The sequence below is a fragment of the Castor canadensis genome, chromosome 9, assembly GCF_047511655.1.
Source record: "Castor canadensis chromosome 9, mCasCan1.hap1v2, whole genome shotgun sequence".
Lineage (NCBI taxonomy): Eukaryota > Metazoa > Chordata > Mammalia > Rodentia > Castoridae > Castor > Castor canadensis.
The window spans coordinates 54,176,356-54,184,674 of NC_133394.1; positions in this window are offsets into that span (position 1 = coordinate 54,176,356).

Below are 8,319 nucleotides of genomic sequence, written 5' to 3' on the forward strand. Positions count from 1 at the left end.
AGGAACAAGTAGATATTAAGGGTCACTATATTTTCAAGCCCAGATAATAAGGCTGGATATTAAAGGAGAATGGGAGGAATGAGATCTATCACAAAATAAAACAATAGGGCAATTTTCTGACTAGGTGACATTGAGGTCATCTATTGTCATTATTTCAGTTGAAATTTGATGTGGTTGAGTCTGCGTGTATCACTTTTTCCTTTATACCTCTCTGGGTGGAGGAAGAGGAAATGTTTTTTACTTTTGTGGCTCAGGTCTTCTAAGAATACAATATCATTTGGAAATATAGTAGGAGAAATGTTAGATCCTGATTGTCTAAGAAATGATTAAAGCTTTGCATTTCCATGGTTATCGAAACACCTTTATTATTTTTCTTTTGGCAGTACTGGGGTTTGAACTCAGGGATTCTTGCATGCTAGGCAGGTGCTCGACCATTTGAGGCACTCCACCAGCTATCAATAATATCCTTATCACCAGGAGGTCTTCCACAAACACAAGCTGTGTCACAAGAGAGATAAGCTAAAATACATAATTGAATCACTTCCAAGATGTTAATATTTATCAGGGAGAGAAAAGTAGTGCACATATTTTTGTTTCCTGCTTCATCTTCCCATGCAAAGGACAAAACATTATTGTCTGCATTTGTCCTAAATGGATGTCTCTCCAGATTCCTAAGGCACTTTTTACTTGTACCACGTGTCTAGCTATTGTTTGTGTTGTTCTCAGACCTTGTTAGTTCTTCTATCCTCCTATAGCATGTGTAAGTGCAGACAGATTTCTGTAAAAGTGAGGGGTAGATAGGTGCTTATCTCATTTTACTCCATATGGATAGCAGAACCTGAATAATAATGAATATATGAATATATGTGGCAGTGTTTTTTCCATACTTCATCAAATTTTTCTTAAATTGATGGTAACCCTATACACTATGGGTAATGAAACATTCTGCATCTTGCCATATTGCTTTTGACTTACAGTCTTGCCCACTGAGACTTCCTAGTCTTATTTGAGACCCTCGTTCATCAGTCTTAGGTTTCATTTTATTTTGTTCTAAATATTGAGTTCTGTATTTGCATACACTTGCCCTAACCCTGGACTCTGGGAGGGCTGTGGTGTATGCATGCTACAGTTCTCCCTTATCTGGCTACACTGTTTCTGTAAGCTTTTTGTATATATTAGCATTTTTCTGCCTTGGTGGTAGCAATAATTGAAAGGCATTAAAGCTCTGTAGTTTATTAACATAATGAACATTTCATCTTTTTTATTGTAAAGATTTTCTTTGGGAAATCATTCCTTCTCCAACTTAGACTATGGTATTTGACTGGAATTGCCCTTACTTCCAGCTCCAGTAGTGCTCCATGATTAGTGTAAGTCACAGTGATTGGTTAAGGGATGAAAACATAACCAGATAGAGTCAGCTCCAGGCAATTTTTGTGAGTTTTGGGATAGACAAGCTTTCACTTTCCTTCTGGACTCATGTGTACAAGTGCCTACCCTGGGTGGATAGTTGCTACTGTGTTGGCTGAAATTGACAATACGTCAGTATTTACTGCCCAGGTCTTCCCCTGGAAGTTGCAAGCCTTCAATAGACTCCAGAGTTCAAAATGGTTGCATTGGGCAGATTCTGCCAGGTCTGTTGTTGAGATGGTGTCTAGATTCCGGGTGCTTCCTGTTTTGCCATCTTCTCAGCATCCCCTCTAATTTCCTCTATGTTTTATGCATAAAAATGATGGTTCAATGTTCAGATTTAATCTACACTTTTTCAATTGGGATTTCTTGGTTATACTTTCTCTTATTCACATCTCACTCTGTATGACTTAACTTTCTGATATTGTCCATGAATATAAGAAGCAACATAAATAAAATTGAAACATATAATTATGTCATATATAAATATCTATAAATACATGAATAAAAATAAGCATTGAGACTTAGTATATAATAATATTGTGAGTATTAAGAAGATTTATGCAAATGCACCATACTGCAATGGGTATGAAAGGCCATAGGCAGTTGTTTAATTGATAGTAGTTTCTTCCCTTGTTTCGCCTGCATCTGATTTTTTCTTTTTTTGAGAGCTTATTTATCTCAAGAGATTGTTCCTAGGAACTGAACATCTTGAAGTGCTTACATCTTTTCTCATCAACAGGAGAAAGAAAAATCTCAAAAGGATGTGTGATGAGTTAGACTTGGTTCATTTTTATAACAGCAAGAAAAAGTTCTTTTAATGCTTCACAAAATGTTTTTGTTTCTTAAAAAATATCAAGGGCTCTTTTTTGTAGTATAAGTCACTTACCATAATATTTGCCATTTAAAAGAAATTCAGTAGTTTCAGTATATTCTCAAAGTTGTACAATCATTGTTACTAATTTCAGAATTCTTTATGACCCTAGAATGAAATCCTGCATTTATGAGCTCTCCCTCCCCACGCTGCCCTTCTCCCAGCCTCTGGAACCAACAGACTGACTTTCTGTCCCTATGGATTTGCCTGTTCTAGATACTTTCATATGTGGAATCAAACAATATGTGGCCTTTTCTCACCCTCTTTCTAAGGTGCAACATGTTGTCATGTGCCTTGATATGCCGTTACTTTTCATGATGAATGATATCCATTGCATGGATATATCCGCTTTTACCTTACCAGTTCATCAGATGATGGACACTTGTTTGCTTTTTTATCCCACCTTTTGTCTATTGTGAATGAGGCTTCTGTGAACATTATTATGTGAGTTTTTGTTTGAATATATGCTTTCAATACTTGGAAGCATGTGCCTCGAAACAGAATGCTGGGCCAGAAGGCCCTACTATACCAAATGTTGAGGAACTGCCCGACTGCTTTTCATGCTAACAACCTGTATTTTACATTCTTACCAGTAGTGTATTAGAGTAATAACTTCTTCATAACCTACTAATGAGACAGGCTAGAAGTTGGAAAAGTTTGGGGCTCATGTAGGTTGCCTGGAAATGGCCCAGACCACCTGCATGTGGCTGGGAACCACCCATGCCCTTCCCTACTCACTCATTACTGGGTGGGAACCTCCTGGGCCTGCCCTCCCCGTGGGTTAGTGTAGATTTTGAAAGCACCTGAAAAAGAAAAGCACGCTCTCTCTGCTGGTGGACTCCACCTGCATCCCACCATGCTCCCTTTGTATTTTCCTTTTCCTAACTTTTAATGAATCCCATTTACACCCATGCATTCTGCTTGCATTCTTTCACCTTGGAACACAAGGACCAAGGTCTTCTGAAAACACTGCTTGCCATTAACACTAACGCTTGCCGCTTTCCATATTTTGATTATAGACATGCTAGTGTATGAGGAGTAGAACTTTGTTGTGATTTTAATTTGCATTTCACTAATGTCTAATGGTGTTTCGTGTGCTTGTTCCCCATTTGTAAGTCTTCTTAAAGGGAAGTGTGTATTCAAAATTTTTGCTCCATTTACTTGTTTATTTATTGTTTTACAATACCAGGGTTTGAACTCAGGGCTTTCATCTTGAGCCACTCCACCAGTCCTTTTATGTGATTTTTTTTTTTTTTTTTTGAGATAGGGTCTTGCGAACTATTTGTCTGTGCTGGCTTCTAAACAAGATCCTCCTGATCTCTGCCTCCTGAGTAGTAAGGATTTCAGGCATGAGCTACAGGTGCTTGGCTTTTTGCCCCTTTGCACATTTGTACATGAAAGCAAGGCTAAGAATCTCTCTGTATAGCTGTCCTTATCTCAACTAGCAAAAACGCTATGTTTTTCTTATTATTGCTTATTTCTACTCTTCAACACAACTGGAGAAAAGCGCAAAACAGGTTCTGCCTGGAAGCCTGCGGGGGGCAGGGGGGAGCAATGATCCAAACAACGTATGCCCACGTGAATAAATGAATAAATAAATAAAATTGAGTTTTAAGAGCTTCTAAAAATATATTTTGGATACTATCCTCTTGCCAAGTTTTAGATTTGGACATCTTTTCGCCCATTTTCTGGGGTGTCTTTTCACTTTTTTGGTAATGTACCTTTAGAAGCAAAAGTTTAATTTTGATGATATCCAGCTTATCTATATTTTCTTTGATTGCTAATGTTCTAGGCATCATAGCTAAGAAAATTTTCTAATCTATGGCAAAAGACATATTTGTTTCCTTCTAAGAGTTTTAGAGTTTTGATTAGTATATTTACATTTTGCTCTATTTTGATATGGGAGTCCAAATTAACCTTTTTCCATACAGATATCCAATTATTCCAGCACCATTTTATTTTTTATTTTTTTTAAATTAGTAAATCACATCCAAAATGGTTTAATGGAAGGTATCAGTGCCATTGCCTGAACTCTGGGGGCAGGTATGAGTCCAGACGTCCTGGCTTCTGCTCAGGGCCCTGTCTATGTCCAGTCTCTCTCCTTGTGCCCAAACACCATCCAAGCAAAAGGAGGCAGAAGAGTTCTCTCCTGGTAAAGCCCCCAGGAAGAGACAACCCTGAAGCTGGGTCCAGAGGTTGAGGAAGGGGTCAAGTCCCAAAGCAGGCAGAGCAAGGACCTCTGTCTTTGGCCCCTGGCTCAAGACCACTTTGGACATACCCAGCTTCAACTGAAGAGGGAGTCCCAAGACCAAGGGCAGAGCCAGCCTTGGCCCTGCCCCAGCAGGCAGCACCACCTTCTCCCAGCACTATTTATTAAATAGACTAGTCTTTCCTCCATTGACCTATTTTAGCATCTTTGTCAAAAATCCATTGACCAGAGATGTTTAGTTTTATTTTGGACCCTCTACTCTATTCCATTGATCTACATGTTAATTTTTATGCCAGTATGGCACTGTCTTGATTAATGTAATGAGTGATGGTTCGCCAGGCAGCTTTGGGCAAAACCAGTTCTCTTTCCTTCCTTGCTCATAGTTCTGAAAAGTAACTGCAGAATGTGCTGCAGTGCAATGTCCTGAGATGCGGAGGACTGTGAAACATCCCAAGTCTATTCCTTCCCCTCCTAGGAAATGTACCATAGCGAAGAAATCCCCAGATATCCCAACTTTGTTCCTCTCTGCCCCGGAAGCAAGATGCCCTTCAAAGCTCTGCCGAGTGTGCTGAGTGTGTCACGTGGCCCCCCGAGGGACAAAACACATGGCAGGCTGCCTTTCACTGCCCTCACGACTCACAGAGGATCAAAGACTTCTTTGTCCCTTGTTGTCTATCTTTAAGTACAAAACCTGCTTTGCACGCATGTTCTGTCTCATCAAAGTCAGGAAAACAGGTGACCAGAGCATGGTGGCCCTAAACAATAGCCTAGAAAGAAGTGGGCTTTCTAGCTGGTGTCAAGATGATCTTTGTTCTTCTTTCAGTGCAAGGCATCACTTGGAACTGCTGATGAGCAAATTGGTTTGAAATGTGGCATTGTACTAAGTTTTGAAATCTGGAAGCATGATTACTTTTTCCTATTCTTCCAGATTATTTTGGCTATTCTGGGTCTCCTGCATTTCCATATGAATTTGAGAATAATCTTGTTAATCCCTACAAAATAAAGCAGCAATTTTGATTGGAATTGCATTGAATCAGTATATCAGCTTGGAACGTATTGCCATCTGAATTATTCCATTTTGTGTTGATAAAACACAATGCCTGGGACTGAGGCTTGATACTTAATGGGAGACATTTGGCTTATGATTTTGGTGACTGGAAGGTCCAAACAGCAGGCATCAACACCTGGGCGAGAGGTTTCTTGACTGTATCACAACATGGTGGAGAAGAGGAAAAGGAAATGGACCGGTGCAGAAGAGGCAAGTGTGCAACAAAGGAAGCAAGAGACTGAGGAGGGGCCAGAGTCATTCTTTATAACAATCCTCTCTCTCTCTCTCTCTCTCTCTCTCTCTCTCTCTATCTCTGTGAGATTGAAGTTTGAACTCAGGGCTTTGTGCTTGCAAAGCAGAGGCACTCTACCACTTGAGCTATACTTCCAGACCAGTTTTGCACTGGTTATTTTGGAGATGGGGGGTCTCATGAACTATTTCCTTGGAGTGGTCTTGAACCATAACCCTCCCAATTCCAGTCTCTTTCTACCTGTAATCTGAGCCACTGGTGTCCTGCAATAACCCATTCTTGAGGGAACTAATCATTCACGTGAAACTCAACCCACTCTGAGACAGCACTAATCCACTCATAAAAGAAGAGCCCCCATAACCTAATTACCCTCCACTAGGACCCAGCACTTAAGGTTACACCACCTCCACACATCAGACTGCAGATTAAGGTTCCAACATATGAACTCTTAGGGAAAACACCATAGCCTTATCTTAATGATACTAAGTCATAGAGTGTCTTCTGTTTATTTATGTCTTTAATTTACTTCAGTGATGTTTTGTGCTTTTCAGTATACAAGTCCCATGCTTTTTTTATTAAATTTATTCCTAAATATTTCATTCTTTTTTGCAATTGTTCATGGAATTTATTATTTTTTTCTTTTCCGATTGCTTATTACTAAAGTATAGAAATCCTTCTGATTTTTGTATTTGGTCTTGTATCCTGTCAATTTGTTGAGTTTATTTTTTAGCTCTGAATGATTTTGCTGATATTTTAGGATTTCCTATACACAAGATCATGTCATTTGAGAATAGAAATAGTTTTACTATTTAAATCTCCAATCAGAATGTTTGTTGCTTTTTCTTCTTCAGTATTTTCCCTGCCTATGACCTGTAGAACAATGTGAATAGAAGTCTTGAGAGTTCACACTTGGGGACCTTGGAGAAAAGCTTTCAGTCTTTCACCACTAAGTGTGATATTAGCTGTTGGGTTTTCATAAATGCCTTTTATTGAGTTGGATAAATTTCCTTTTATTTCTGTAACATATTGAGGTGCTCATGCGGTTTTTGTCCTTCACTCGATTAATATGATGGATTGTGTTATTTGTTTGTCCTCTGTTGAACAAACCTTGCATTCCCACTTCATCATATTATATAATCCTCATGTGTTCTTGGATTTTGTTTGCTGGTATTTTGTTGAATATTTTTTAATCCATACCCTTAAGAGATGCTGGTCTGTGGTTTTTCTCTCCTTTTGATGCTTGCCTTGTTTCAGGATAATGCTGGTCCCCAAGAATGCATTGGAATCGTTCCCTCTTAATGCGTTTTGTCTTTGTTTTTTGTTTTGGGAAGAATTTGTGAATGTGTTTATTCTTCTTTAACTATTTAATAGAATTCACCTATGAATCCATCAGATCTGGGCATTCTTTTGTAGGACAATTTGGATTACAAATTTAAATTCAATTCTCACCAATTATAAGTCCATTCAGATTTTTATTTCATCTTCAGCCAGTTTCACTAGTTTGTATCCTTTAGGACTATGTTAATTTCATTTAAGTTATCTAATTTTTTGGCATGTGGTTGTTTACAGTATTCCCTTATGATCATTTTTACTTCTGTAAAATCATATTAAGAATCCACCTTCTATTCTGCTACATAATTGTACAGAAAAAAATGAAATAACATTTTCTTCAGCTTTCCAGTATTTGACAAGAGTCCACTAGGAGATTTAGAGCACATGGTTGCTGATTTTATCAGAAATCTTTTAAAATGGGCTACTATTCTTCCTCATTTTTTTTAACAATTATTCAAATTTCCTATTATTTATCTGGTTGTTTTTGCAATATCCTGTGTTGGTTATATTCAGTGTGTAGCAACAGAAGATAGACTCTAGCCTAGTACATTTAAGCAACATGATTTTTTTTTTTTTTTAGTTCCAGCTGTTTGTGATCCAACATTGATGGGCAAGAAATTAAACCCACACCCCCTGCTGACTCCAGACTGCACCACCCCTCCATGATGCACGGCAGGAGAATGGCTGACCCACAAGCTGGTGTTCAACTTTGGAGAACAAGGGCCCCAGCCCCAGACCTCTGCTACAGCTGCCACAGAGAAACCAAATACCAGCAGAGGGTGGGGGTGGGGGGAGGTGACTCATGTAAGTAAATGTAAAAACAATAAAACAAAAGGAGAGGAAAAAAAAGGAAAAGGAAAACCAAATACCTCCAGGCCCCTATTTTCCAGCAGTATCCAGATTTTTATGCACCCCAGTTTTACTCATTTCCAAGGGGATGACTGCTGGGGTCACTCAGAGTGACTAAAATAATTTATTGTTGTCATCATAACTTAAGCCATTTAGGAATGTAAACAAACTTGGGGAGTAATTTTCTCTACAGATGAGAACATCTATCTGCAAGGCATTTAAGTGTGTTGCATGTTTTGTTCAGAATTTATGTATATGTGCGTGTATGTATGTATTGGCAGTACACAGGGCCTTATGCTTGCTAGGCAGGAGTTCTACCACTTGAGCCATATCCTCATCCCCTTTTGGAT